Below are 15,361 nucleotides of genomic sequence, written 5' to 3' on the forward strand. Positions count from 1 at the left end.
AATAGGGGTGTATTCGCCGTATAAGACGCACCGACTTTTCCCCCCCAGTTTTGGGGAAGAAAAAGTGCGTCTTATACGGCGAAAAACACGGTAAATTAAAAATAAATATATTTTTATGTTTGGGAAATGTATGTATTTTTATTATTTAGAATGTTTTCAAATTTCAATAATTTCCTATCCTTAGAATTCCCTATAAAAAAAAAGAGAACCAATGTGTATTATGTTACAATTTTTCTTGTTTCTTTTTTTTTTTTTACTGTTTAATAATCCCTGAGATTAGCTGCAAGAAAGGAACCATGAGACAGGTAATTAATATTTATATTAACCGCATTTATGAACGTCCATAAGCGTCTCCTGAGTTATGACGGCCGCTAAGCAGGTGAGCGTGCATCATACCAGGTGGGTCCCGGTTGCTATAAGAAACCAGGACCCCTGGCTAATGCCGGCCATCGCCGATCGGGCTTATGTCCGACATTAATTCTTTAGGCGTGGCAATCAAAGTTGATCGCCGCATCTAAAGTGAAAGTAAAATCTTCCCGGCAGCTCAGTCGGCTGATCGGTACCATCGCGGAAAAATCGGGATGTCCCGATCAGCTAGAATGCAACAGGAGAATGCCTTACCTGCCTCCTGCGCTTCTGATCGGCGAATGATTGCTCCAAGACTGAAATCCAGGCTTGAGCAATCAAACGCCGATAACAAACGCTGATAACAATTATTGGGAGGGGGGGGCGGAAGGTAACGGTGTAAGTGTGTGTATATATGTAGTGTTTTACTTCTTATTTTTGTGTTAGTGTAGTGTAGGTGTTTTTTCTGTACATACACACAGTCGGGTTTACAGCAAGTTTCCTGATACAAGTTTGAGCCAAGGCAAATTTCCTGCAACTCAAACTCGTAGTGGGAAACTTACTGAAAACCCACTGGTGTGCTATAGCTGTTGCATAACTACAACTCCTAGCATGCAAGGACAGTCAAAGGGCATGCTCAGAGTTGTAGTTGTGCCACCTCACTCCTGCTGGCCAAGGGTTATTGGGGCTATCTCTGACACCACCAATCACACTTTTTTTCCAGGCCACTTGGTCACTAGAGACCCGATAGGCCTGAAAATGTCATATGGAAGGTCACAGTACAGAGACCACTGCACAATGGTCTCCAAACTGTGGCCCTCCAGATGTTGCAAAACTACAACTTTCAGCATGCCCAGAAAGCCAACCCCATGTTTCCTGCTGTGAGTTTGAAAGGGGGCAGGCTCTCTGTGCCGAGTTTTTGGCAGAAAATTTGCACAGATGAAAATCCACCACAAACCCTATTTTATAATGCAGATCTGTCACAAATATGCAGCAAAAACTGCATGCATTACTTGTGAATTTTGTTGCAGATTCACCTTGGATTTCACCCTATACACAGAAAGTGGTGAAATCAGTCACAAAATGCACAACATAATGAGCGACCGTTCTGACTCATTCAAATTTAACTAAAGTTCATTATTTTTCTCTAGGACACAGCATGGTGGCCACAGCTACATCATAAGTATTTATAGTTATTTTTTTTTAAAGGGGTACTCCAGCCCTAATACATCTTATCCAAAGGATTGGGGATAAGATGTATGATCGCTGGGTCCCACCGCTGGGGATCCCCGCAATCTGTAATTGCGCACCCACCTTTGTGAGCTCTTCACAGTGCTGGAGGCTCCAAGTGTGTAGTGTGATGTAACGACTCCGCCCCCTTGTAATGTCACGCCCCACCCCCTCAATGCAAGTCTATGGGAGGAAGCGTAACGGCCATCTTCCATAGACCAGGATTGAGGGGGCGGAGTGTGATGTCACATGGGGGCAGAGTCGAGATGCCACAAAACTCCGACCTGGTGGTCGTCACGCTACCCACTCGGAGCCTCAGAGGTGGGTGCGCAATGACAGATTGCGGGGGTCCCCAGCGGCGAGACCCCCGTGGTCATACATCTTATCCCCTAAGATGTATTAGGGCCGGAGTACCCCTTTAACCCATTAAGGACCCTGCCCAAATATACCTTAAGGACCAGGCCATTTTTTGAACATCTGACCACTGTCACTTCAAGCATGAATAACTCTGTTTGACAACTTTTCGTTAAAATCGGATGTGTAAATGGAAAAAAAATTCACTAAAGTGCATTTTTCCCCCCAAATTTACCATTTTTACAAAGGGTAATGGGAGAAAATTCCCCCCAAAATTTGTAACCCCATCTCTTCTGAGTATGGAAATACCCCATGTTAGGAAGTAAAATGCTCTGTGGGCGAACTACAATGCTCAGAAGAGAAGGAGTCACATTTGGCTTTTTGAAAGCAAATTTTGCTGAAATGGTTTTTGGGGGGCATGTCGCATTTAGAAAGCCCCTGTGGTGCCAGAACAGCAAAAAAAATACCCACATGGCATACCATTTTGGAAACTACACCCCTTAAGGAACGTAACAAGGGGTACAGTGAGCCTTAACTACCCACAGGTGTTTGACGACTTTTTGTTAAAGTTGGATGTGTAAATTAAAAAAAAAAAATTTTTTTACAAAAATGCTGTTTTTCCCCCAAAATTTTACATTTTCACAAGGGGTAATAGGAGAAAATGACCCCCAAAATGTATAACCCCATTTCTTCTGAGTATGGAAATACCCCATGTGTGGACGCCCACATATGGGGCATTTCCATACTCAGAAGAAATGGGGTTACAAATTTATCCTATTACCCCTTGTGAAAATGAAAAATTTCGGATAACACCAGCATTTTCGTGAAAAAAATGCTAATTTTTCATTTTCACGTCCAACTTTAACGAAAATTCTTCAAACACCTGTGGGGTGTTATGGTTCACTATACCCCTTGTTATGTTCAGTGGGTATCTTTGTACTCAGAAGAAATTGTGTCACAAATTTTGGGGCTCTTTTTTTCCTTTTACTTCTTGTGAAAAAGTATGGGGCAACACTAGCATTTTTAACAAGGCCTGTGAAAAATAAAAGAAGCAATCTGATTGGTTGCTATGGGCAACTGGTTAACTTTTCCTCTCACAGGTTTTGATAAATCTCCCCCATTGGCCCTCATTTACTATTCTAAACCCGACTTCTCTTGTCGGGTTTTTTTGGCGCATCTTTGTCTGCGCCATGTCGCAGACATCGTGCGCCAGTCTGCGACACAATGCGACATTTTTTCCCGACGGACTCGATGTGAATTCTCCCAAACCCGAAAAAGGGGCATAACCCGACATTTCTGAGCTTTCCCACGTATTTAGAAAGGTTTCCAACCCGAATTTGTTGAATTGTTATGGATTTTTTCTCGACAACTCAGAGGAGTTGGAAACCAAAACCTACAAAACCAAGTGCGACAAACAGGATGCAACATAATAATAAATACCAGGGGAAAAATGCAGTCGGGTAAGAAAGCAAGATAGACTTACAACCCGATTTTCTAAGTAAATGAGGGCCATTATATTTAATAGATCTAGTCTTCATTTGCAAATCTAGAACTCAGATCGATTCTGATGAATATTAAGGATTTATTTTTAACTCTCCTGTGTCATCTTGTCCTCGTCCTCATCTCCTCCTGTTTGTATGCACTTCCTCTTTTAAATAACCATGAGCAAACTCTCATGTATTCCTTAGCGTAGTTGGGTCTGTGAGGGTTTTATTTCAGGGTTCTGACAATTTTAATTGTAGCACTACAAACTAAGGAAGGCAAGAACCACCCATGAATGTCATAGACACAGTGCACCCTAGCACATGGTCAGTTCAACTGCAGTCTCCTGAAGGTAATGGCAGTTTGTCTCCACTGTGCTTATAAGAAAGGGGGATTGTGGGAAAGCCTGTGCTCTGTTGCCTGGCAACAGGAGGGTTACAGCTCAGAGACAGCTCCATGAGGGAGAACTGTACAGGGATATAAGCTTTTTTGGACCCCTTTACATAGATGTATGGGGCACACATCTGATTACCAAATTTCCTCTGTGGGACAATCCTGTTAAAGAAAATTCAATGTATGCATTTCTTTTTATGATTCAGTATTAATAGTCATACATGAAATCCAGCATTATAAAAGTAAAATATAAATAATTTCAGCCTAAATTCTTGTTTTAGTTTATAACAGGAGGTCATGTCAAAGGTCAGAGATCTCTTATATTACTTCCCTGTCATCCCCTTTAGTAGGTTACATACACTGAACATATCAATGTGTTTTAGACATTTAGGTGCTTTTCCCTTTCTATGTATGGAAAACTATACATATAGGTGGAGACTTATCAAAACCAGTGCAGAGGAAATGTTGACCAGTTGCCCATAGCAACCAATAAGATTGCTTCTTTCATTTTGAAAAAGGACTCTGAAAACTGAAAGAAGCAATCTGATTGGTTGCTATGGGCAACTGCTCCCCTCTTCCTCTACACAGGTTTTGATGATTCTCCCCCATAGACTTAATGTACCCATACAGTAATCACACACCCCAACTCTTTGTGTAATATAATTTCATAGTGTTATTTTTAATGGGATCTATTAGGCTTCTATTGTGATATCTAACATTTTACCAGACAAAATATTAAAGAATGTTGTGCTATAAAAAAAAAAATCCCCATTATATGACTCTGTTGGTGGAAAAATAAAAAGTTATCTTAGAAGCCGGGGAGGAAGAAAAATAAGAAAAGGAAAGCAATGAAATGGGAAGAGTTTAATAGGGTCTGTCACATTTCTGACACTCAGGGATATATTTTCAACCAGGAACTTTGGGGGGCAGCATTAACCCCTTAAGGACATAGGGCGTAGGGATACACCCTGGCTTTCTGGTACTTAAAGACCCAGGACATATCCATACGCCCATGGGAATTTCGGTCCCCGCCGCGCGCTGGGCGGGGGCCGGATCGGGGTGACTGCTGATATTAATCAGCAGGAACCCCGTGCAAATGCCCAAGGGGTCATCAAACCCCCCCCCCCATCTCAGCGATTGGCGCAAATCACAAGTGAATTTAGACTTGCGATTTGCGCCTATTCCGGGTCATACGGGTCTATGGTGACCCGGTGACCCAGAATATAAGGGGGATCGCGGTTGTCTAAGACACCTACGATTCCCCTGAAGGGATAGGAGTGAGCTGGCAGGGGTGCCACCCCTCCTATCCCTGCTATTGGTCGTCAGAAGCGACCAATAGCAGATCGGGGGCGGGGGGGGGGGGGGTTAACTTTCGTTTTCCCCATCCTGCCCACCCACAATAGGCGGGGTAGAACGGGGAAACGAAGGGGACCGAACGCCAAAGTCCACTTACCCATCCGGAGGCAGTGGGTGACCGTGATCGGCGGGCGGCGATGTCGTGCGGCCGAAGAGGACAGCTCCCTGGATCCTATGGAAGCCGGTAAGTTGATCTGGAGGGCTACAGTCTGAGACCACTGTATAGTGGTCTCTAAGCTCTAGCCCTCCAGATGTTGCAAAACTACAACTCCCAGCATGCCCAGACAGCTGTTTGGGCATGCTGGAATATGTAGTTTTGCAACAGCTGGAGGGCTACAGTTTGAGACCACTACACAGTGGTCTCTAAACTGCATCCCTGCAGATCTTGCAAAACTACAACTCCTAGCATGCCCAAACAGCTGTTTGCTGTCTGGGCATGCTGGGAGTTGTAGTTTTCCAACACCTGGAGGTCCACAGTTTGTAGATCACTGTGCAGTGGTCTATAAACTGTAGCCCTCCAGATGTTGCAAAACTGCAAATCCCAGCATGCCCAGACAGCAAGCAGCTGTCTCAGCATGCTGGGAGTTGTAGTTGCATACCTCCAACTGTTGCATAACTACATCTCCCAGCATGCCCTTCGGTGATCAGTACATGCTGGGAGTTGTAGTTTTGCAACAGCTGGAGGCATATGGGTTGGAAAATACTGAGTTAGGTAACAGAACCTAACTGAAGGTTTTCCAACCAGTGTGCCTCCAGCTGTTCCAAAAGTACAACTCCCAGCATGCTACACGGTCTGTCAGTAATGCTGGGGGTTGTAGTTTTGAAACAGCTGGAGGTTTGCCCCCCCCCCCCCCCCATGTGAATGTACAGGGTACATTCACACGGACAGGTTTACAGTAAATTTCCTGCTTCAAGTTTGGGCTGCGGCAAATTTTTCGCCGCACCGCAAACTCCTAGCGGGAAACTCACCGTAACCAGTCAGTGCGAATGTACCCTAAAAACACTACACTAACACCTAATAAAGGGTAAAACACTACATAAACACTCCCTTACACTGTCCCCCCCCCCCAATAAAAATGAAAAAAGTCTTGTACAGCAGTGTTTCCAAAATGGAGCCTCCAGCTGTTGCAAAACAACAACTCCCAGCATTTCTGGACAGCCACTGACTGTCCAGGCATGCTGGGAATTTAGCAACAGCTGGAGGCACCCTGTTTGTTAATCACTGGCGTAGAATACCCCTATGTCCACCCCTATGCAATCCGTAATTTAGTCCTCAAATGTGCATGGCGCTCTCTCACTTTGGAGCCCTGTTGTATTTCAAGGAAACAGATAAGGGCCACATATGGGGTATTTCTGTACTCCTTTTACCCCTTATGAAAAGGAAAAGTTGGGGGCTACACCAGCCTGTTAGTGTAAAAAAATAAAAATTTTAGACTAACATGCTGGTGTTGCCCCATACTTTTTATTTTCACAAGCGGTAAAAGGAAAAAAGACCCTCAAAATTTGTAACGCAATTTCTCCTGAGTACGCAAATACCCCATATGTGGCCGTAAAATGCTCTGCGGACGCACAACAAGGCTCAGGAGTGAGAACGCTCATTTGTACATTTGAGGCCTAAATTGGTGATTTGCACAGGGGTGGCTGATTTTACAGTGGTTCTGACATAAACGCAAAAAAATAAATACCCACATGTGACCCCATTTTGGAAACTACACCCCTCACAGAACATGACAAGGGGTATAGTGAGCCTTAACACCCCACAGGTGTTTGACAATTTTTCATTAAATTTGGATGGGAAAATGAAAAAAAAATGTACCTAAAATGCTGGTGTTACCCTAAATTTTTCATTTTCACAGGGGAAAATAGGAAAAAATCCCCCTAAAATTTGTAACCACAATTCTTCTGAGTAAGAACATACCCCATATGTGAATGTAAAGTGCTCTGCTGGCGCACTACAATGCTCAGAACAGAAGGAGTGCCATTGGGATTTTGAAGAGAAAATTTGTCCTGAATTGAAGGCGACGTGTGTTTACAAAGCCCACATAGTGCCAGAACAATGGACCCCCCCCCCACATGTGACCCCATTTTGGAAACTTCACCCCTCATGTAATGTAATAAGGGGTACAGTGAGCATTTATGCCCCACAGGTGTCTGACAGATTTTTGGAACAGTGGTCCGTGAAAATGAAAAATGTAGTGTTTCATTTGCACAGCCCACTGTTCCAAAGATCTGTCAAACGCCAGTGGGATGTAAATACTCACTGCACCCCTTATAAAATTCTGTGAGGGGTGTAGTTTCCAAAATGGGGTCACATGTGGGGGGGGGGTCCACTGTTTTGGCACCACGGGGGGCTTTGTAAATGCACATGGCCCCTGACTACCATTCCAAACAAATTCTCTTCCCAAAAACTCAATGGCGCTCCTCCTCTTCTGAGCATTGTAGTTCGCCAGCAGAGCACTTGACGTCCACACATGGGTTATTTCCATACTCAGAAGAAATGGGGTTACAAATTTTGGGGGTAATTTTCTCCTATTACCCCTTGTAAAAATGTAAAATTTTGGGGGGAAAACAGCATTTTTGTAAAAAAAAAATTTACATATCCAACTTTAACAAAAAGTCGTCAAACACCTGTGGGTAGTAAAGGCTCACTGTACCGCTTGTTACGTTCCTTAAGGGGTGTAGTTTCCAAAATGGTATGCCATGTGGGTATTTTTTGCTGTTCTGGCACCACAGGGGCTTCCTAAATGCGACATGCCCCCCAAAAACCATTTCAGCAAAATTTGCTTTCAAAAAGCCAAATGTGACTCCTCTTCTGAGCATTTTAGGTCCTAACCTGAGCATTTTACGTCCTAACATGGGGTATTTCCATACTCAGAAGAGATGGGGTTACAAATTTTGGGGGGCATTTTCTTCTATTACCCTTTGTAAAAATGGTAAATTTGGGGAAAAAATGCACTTTAGTGAATTATTTTTTCCATTTACGCATCCGATTTTAACGGAAAGTTGTCAAACACCTGTGGGGTGTTAAGGCTAACTGGACCCCTTGTTACGTGCCTTGAGGGGAGTAGTTTCTAAAATGGTATGCCATGTGGGGTTTTCTGTTGTTCTGGCACCATAGGGGCTTTCTAAATGTGACATGCCCCCCAAAAACCATTTCAGCAAAATTCACTCTCCAAAATCCCATTGTTGCTCCTTCCCTTCTGAGCAATCTACTGCGCCCGCCGAACACTTGACATACACATATGAGGTATTTCCTTACTCAAGAGAAATTGGGTTACAAATTTTGCGGGGCTTTTTCTCCTATTACCACTTGTAAAAATTCAAAAACTGGGTCTACAAGAACATGCGAGTGTAAAAAAATGAAGATTTTGAATTTTCTCCTTCAGTTTGCTGCTATTCCTGTGAAACACTTAAAGGGTTAACACACTTACTGAATGTCATTTTGGATACTTTGAGGGGTGCAGTTTTTATAATTGGGTCATTTGTGGGGTATTTCTAATATGAAGGCCCTTCAAATCCACTTCAAAACTGAACTGGTCACTGAAAAATTCCGATTTTGAAAATTTTGTGAGAAATTGGAAAATTGCTGCTGAACTTTGAAGCCCTCTGATGTCTTCCAAAAGTAAAAACATGTCAACTTCATGATGCAAACATAAAGTAGACATATTGGGGGAGATTTATCAAAGGATTTAGACTGGTTTTTCTTGTCTAAATTTGTCGCACAGAAAGTCGCAGTCTAAATATGTGCGACTTTTCTGCGACTTTTGCTCTAGAGGATTTTTAGAACATGATGCATGCAAGTCTATTTTAGACTGAAATGCATTGAAAAATGCATTGGTGCTGAATTTATCAAAAGCGACTTTTCAGCGACAAGTCGCAACGGCTGAAAGTACGCTGAAATGTCAGACCATGCTGGAGCAGGCTTAAATATAAACTAAAGCATAGATCATGCAGTCTGTACACAGAATTTATCAAGAGCTGCATGCCATTTGATAAATTAGGTGCACAATAGACCAGACTAACCCTCTGTAGTTTGGTCTATATTGATGCGGGACATAGACAACTTTGATAAATATCCCCCATTGTGTATGTGAATCAATGTATAATTTATTTGGAATATCCATTTTCTTTATAAGCAGAGAGCTTCAAAGTTAAAAAAAAAAATGCTAAATTTTCAATTTTTTCATCAAATTTGGGAATTTTTCACCATGAAATGAAACAAGTATCGACAAAATTTTACCACAGACATAGAGTAGAATATGTCACGGAAAAACAATCTCGGAATCAGAATGAAAGGTAAAAGCATCCCAGAGTTATTAATGCTTGAAGTGACAGTGGTAAGATTTTCAAAAAATGGCCGGGTCCTTAAGGTATATTTGGGCTGGGTCCTTAATGGGTTAAAGGGGTACTCCGGCCCTAATACATCTTAGGGGATAAGATGTATGACCACGGGGGTCTCGCCGCTGGGGACCCCCGCAATCTGTCATTGCGCACCCACCTTTGTGAGCTCTCCGCAGCGCCCCAGGCTCCGAGTTGGTAGCGTGACGACCACGGGGCCAGAGTTTTGTGGCATCTCGACTCCATCATGCTACGCACTTGGAGCCTCCAGCACTGCGGAGAGCTCACAAAGGTGGGTGCGAAATTACAGATTGCGGGGGTCCCCAGCCGTGGGACCCCCGCGATCATACATTTTATCCCCTATCCTTTGGATAAGATGTATTAGGGCTGGAGTACCCCTTTAAAAACATTTTTATAAATACTTATGATGTAGCTGCGGCCACCATGCTGTGTCCTAGAGAAAAATAATGAACTCTAGTTAAATGTGAATGAGTCAGGACGGTCGCTCATTATGTTGTGCATTTTGTGACTGATTTCACCACTTTCTGTGTATAGGGTGAAATCCAAGGTGAACCTGCAACAAAATCCACAAGTAATGCATGCAGTTTTTGCTGCATATTTGTGACAGATCTGCATTATAAAATAGGGTTTGAGGTGGATTTTCATCTGTGCAAATTTTCTGCCAAAAACTCGGCACAGAGAGCCTGCCCCCTTTCAAACTCACAGCATGAAACATGGGGTTGGCTTTCTGGGCATGCTGAAAGTTGTAGTTTTACAACATCTGGAGGGCCACAGTTTGGAGACCATTGTGCAGTGGTCTCTGTACTGTGACCTTCCATATGACATTTTCAGGCCAATCGGGTCTCTAGTGACCCAGTGGCCTGGAAAAAAAAGTGTGATTGGTGGTGTCAGAGATAGCACCAATCACCCTTGGCCAGCAGGAGTGAGGTGGCACAACTACAACTCTGAGCATGCCCTTTGACTGTCCAAGCATGCTAGGAGTTGTAGTTATGCAACAGCTATAGCACACAAGTGGGTTTTCAGTAAGTTTCCCACTACGAGTTTGAGTTGCGGGAAATTTGCCTTGGCTCAAACTTGTATCAGGAAACTTGTTGTAAACCCGACTGTGTGTATGTACAGAAAAAACACCTACACTACACTAACACAAAAATAAGAAGTAAAACACTACATATATACACACACTTACACCGTTACCTTCCGACCCCCCCAATAAAAATGAATAACAGTTTGTACGGCACTGTTTCCTAAATGTAGCCTCCAGCAGTTGCAAAACAACAGCTCCCAGCATGTCCGGACTGCCATTGACTGTCCAAAAATGCTGGGAGTTGTAGTGCTGTAACAGCTGGAGGCATCAATGAAAATGTACCACTAAAATAAAGTAGAATATGTCACAAAAAAAACATCCTGGAAACAAAGTCATAAGTAAAAGCATCCCAGAGTTATTGATGCATAAAGTGACAGAGGTCAGATATGCAAATCCAGAACAGTAAAAAAAAAAAAAAAAAAAAAATCAATAGGGAGTCTTCTGGGGTAGTGAAATAATACTGTTATTTAGTATGTCATGCAGATTAGAGGCGTCGCTATTAGAATCAGTGACCCTATACAGCTGTAACAGAAACTTGCAGAACACTCAATGGGGGAGATTTATCAAAACCTGTCCAAAGGAAAAGTTGCCCAGTTGCCCATAGCAATCAATCAAATCGCTCTAGGGCCAGAACTACTTATTTCAGGGATTATGAAACCGCATAAGAAAAAGGAACAAAAATAAAAATAAATGGAACACATTGGGATTTAGATGATAGGGATTTTTATTTCTATACTAGTGCAGTGTACTACTCCTCCCATCATCCCAGGATGATGTTGACGCAGACTATTGACAGGTTTTTGGAGGGTTTGTTTTTGTAATGTTTGGGTTATGTCTTAAATTTCATTTATTTATTCATACATTTTAAGGGTAATATATGTTTTCTTTGGGGGGAGGGGGCAGAACATTTTATTAATTATTTGTTACGCCGAGCGCTCCGGGTCCCCGCTCCTCCCCGGAGCGCTCGCAGCGTTCTCCTGTTCGCAGCGCCCCGGTCAGACCCACTGACCGGGAGCGCTGCGATAATGTCCCTAGCCGCATCCCTGCCAGCTTACCAGACTCGTTCCCCGTCTGCTCTGTCCCGGCGCGCGGCCCCGCTCCCTAGGGCACGGGCGCGCCGGCTCTCTGCGATTTAAAGGGCCGGTGCGCCACTGATTGGCGCCTGGTTCTAATTAGTGTGTTCACCTGTGCACTTCCCTATATAATCTCACTTCCCCATCCCTTCCTTGCCGGATCTTGTTGCCATTGTGCCAGTGAAAGCGTTCCTTGTGTATCCCAAGCCAGTGTTCCAGACCTCTTGCCATTGCCCCTGACCACGATCCTTGCTGCCTGCCCCGACCTTCTGCTACGTCCGACCTTGCTCTTGCCTAATCCCTTGTACCGCGCCTATCTCAGCAGTCAGAGAGGTTGAGCCGTTGCCGGTGGATACGACCTGGTTGCTACCGCCGCTGCAAGACCATCCCACTTTGCGGCGGGCTCTGGTGAATACCAGTAGCAACTTAGAACCGGTCCGCCGGCACGGTCCACGCCAATCCCTCTCTGACACAGAGGATCCACCTCCAGCCTGCCGAATCCTGACAGTAGATCCGGCCATGGATCCCGCTGAGGTCCCGCTGCCAGTTGTCGCTGACCTTACCACGGTGGTCGCCCAGCAGTCGCAACAGATAGCGCAACAAGGCCATCAGCTGTCTCAACTGACTGTTATGCTACAGCAGCTTCTACCACAGCTTCAGCAACCATCTCCTCCGCCAGTTCCTGCACCTCCTCCGCAGCGAGTGGCCGCATCCAGCCTCCGTTTATCCTTGCCGGACAAGTTTGATGGGGACTCTAGACTTTGCCGTGGTTTTCTCTCGCAATGTTCCCTGCATTTGGAGATTATGTCGGACCAATTTCCAACTGAACGGTCAAAGGTGGCTTTCGTGGTTAGTCTCCTGTCTGGGAAGGCCCTGTCATGGGCCACACCGCTCTGGGACCGCAATGATCCTGTCACTGCCTCCGTACACTCTTTCTTCGCGGAGATACGAAGAGTCTTCGAGGAACCAGCCCGAGCTTCTTCTGCCGAGACAGCCCTGCTGAACCTGGTCCAGGGTAATTCTTCAGTAGGCGAGTACGCCATCCAATTTCGTACTCTCGCCTCCGAGTTATCTTGGAATAACGAGGCCCTCTGCGCGACCTTCAAAAAAGGCCTATCCAGTAACATCAAAGATGTGCTGGCCGCACAAGAAATCCCTGCCAACCTGCATGAACTTATTCATTTGGCCACCCGCATTGACATGCGTTTTTCCGAAAGACGCCAGGAGCTCCGTCAGGATATGGACTTTGTTCGCACTAGGCGGTTTCTCTCCCCGGCTCCTCTCTTCTCTGGTCCGCTGCAATCTGTTCCTGTGCCTTCCGCTGTGGAGGCTATGCAAGTAGACCGGTCTCGCCTGACACCTCAAGAGAGGACACGCCGCCGCATTGAGAACCTATGCCTGTACTGTGCCAGTACCGAACACTTCTTGAAGGATTGTCCTATCCGTCCTCCACGTCAGGAAAGACGCACTCCGATTCCGCACAAAGGGGAGACAGCTCTAGGTTTGAACTCTGCTTCTCCACGTCTTACTGTGCCTGTGCGTATTTCTTCTTCTAACTCCTCCTTCTCAGCTGTGGCCTTCTTGGATTCTGGATCTGCAGGAAATTTTATTTTGGCCTCTTTCGTTAACAGGTTCAACATCCCAGTGACCAGTCTCGCCAGACCTCTCTACATCGCCTCAGTTAATGATGAAAGATTGGACTGTACTGTGCGTTACCGCACAGAACCCTTGTTAATGTGCATTGGACCTCATCACGAAAAAATTGAATTTCTGGTCCTCTCTAACTGCACTTCTGAAATTCTTCTCTGACTGCCTTGGCTTCAACGCCATTCCCCTACCCTTGACTGGACCACCGGGGAAATCAAGAACTGGGGTACTTCTTGCTACGAAAAATGCCTTACGTCTGCTCCCAGTCCTGCCAGTCAAAACCCTATGCCTCCTCCGATACCAGGTCTCCCCAAGGCCTATCTGGACTATGCCGATGTTTTTTGCAAAAAACAAGCAGAGACTTTGCCTCCTCACAGACCTTATGACTGTCCTATTGATCTCCTTCCTGGTACTACTCCACCCCAGCGCAGAATCTATCCTCTGTCAGCTCTTGAAACACAAGCCATGACGGAGTACATCCAAGAAAATTTAAAAAGGGGATTTATCCGCAAGTCTTCCTCCCCGTCCGGAGCAGGGTTCTTCTTTGTCTCCAAAAAAGACGGTTCCTTACAACCATGCATTGATTACCGCGGTCTTAATAAAATCACTATAAAAAAAAACGCTATCCCCTGCCTCTTATCTCAGAACTCTTTGACCGCCTACGTGGCGCTAACATCTTCACCAAATTGGATTTAAGAGGTGCATATAATCTCATCCGCATCAGGGAAGGGGATGAGTGGAAGACCGCATTTAACACCAGAGATGGACACTTTGAATATCTGGTTATGCCCTTTGGGCTCTGCAACGCCCCTGCTGTCTTCCAGGACTTTGTAAATGAAATTCGTGATTTATTATATACCTGTGTTGTGGTCTACTTGGACGACATTTTGATTTTCTCTTCTAACCTCGAAGAACACCGCCGTCATGTCCGCCTGGTTCTTCAGAGACTCCGTGACAATCAATTATATGCCAAGATGGAGAAATGTCTCTTTGAAAGCCAATCTCTTCCCTTCCTAGGATATTTAGTCTCTGGCCAGGGACTTCAAATGGACCCAGACAAACTGTCAGCCGTGTTAGATTGGCCACGCCCCTCCGGACTCCGAGCTATCCAACGTTTCTTGGGGTTTGCCAATTACTACCGACAATTTATTCAACATTTTTCCACCATTGTGGCCCCAATTGTGGCCCTAACCAAGAAAAACGCCAACCCTAATGTTACGCCGAGTGCTCCGGGTCCCTGCTCCTCCCCGGAGCGCTCACGGCGTCTCTCTCTCTGCAGCGCCCCGGTCAGACCCGATGCCCGGGAGCGCTGCACTGACATTGCCGGCGGGGATGCGATTCGCATAGCGGGATGCGCCCGCTCGCGAATCGCATCCCAAGTCACTTACCCGTCCCGGTCCCCGGCTGTCATGTGCTGGCGCGCGCGGCTCCGCTCTCTAGGGCGCGCGCGCGCCAGCTCTCTAAGATTTAAAGGGCCAGTGCACCAATGATTGGTGCCTGGCCCAATCAGCCTAATTAGCTTACACCTGCTCCCGGGCTATAATACCTCACTTCCCCTGCACTCCCTTGCCGGATCTTGTTGCCTTGTGCCAGTGAAAGCGTTTAGTGTTGTCCAAAGCTTGTGTTTCCAGATCTTCTGCTATCCACATTGACTACGAACCTTGCCGCCTGCCCCGACCTTCTGCTACGTCTGACCTTGCCTCTGCCTAGTCCTTCTGTCCCACGCCTTCTCAGCAGTCAGCGAGGTTGAGCCGTTGCCGGTGGATACGACCTGGTTGCTACCGCCGCAGCAAGACCATCCCGCTTTGCGGCGGGCTCTGGTGAATACCAGTAGCATCTTAGAACCGGTCCACCGACACGGTCCACGCCAATCCCTCGCTGACACAGAGGATCCACATCCAGCTAGCCGAATCGTGACACCTAAGTCCTGGCCTCCTCAAGCGAACGAGGCGTTCAACCGTCTCAAAACTGCCTTTTCTTCTGCTCCCGTACTCTCCAGACCTGATCCATCTAAACCCTTCTCACTGGAGGTAGACGC

This window comes from Hyla sarda, chromosome 13 (genome assembly GCF_029499605.1).
Source record: "Hyla sarda isolate aHylSar1 chromosome 13, aHylSar1.hap1, whole genome shotgun sequence".
Lineage (NCBI taxonomy): Eukaryota > Metazoa > Chordata > Amphibia > Anura > Hylidae > Hyla > Hyla sarda.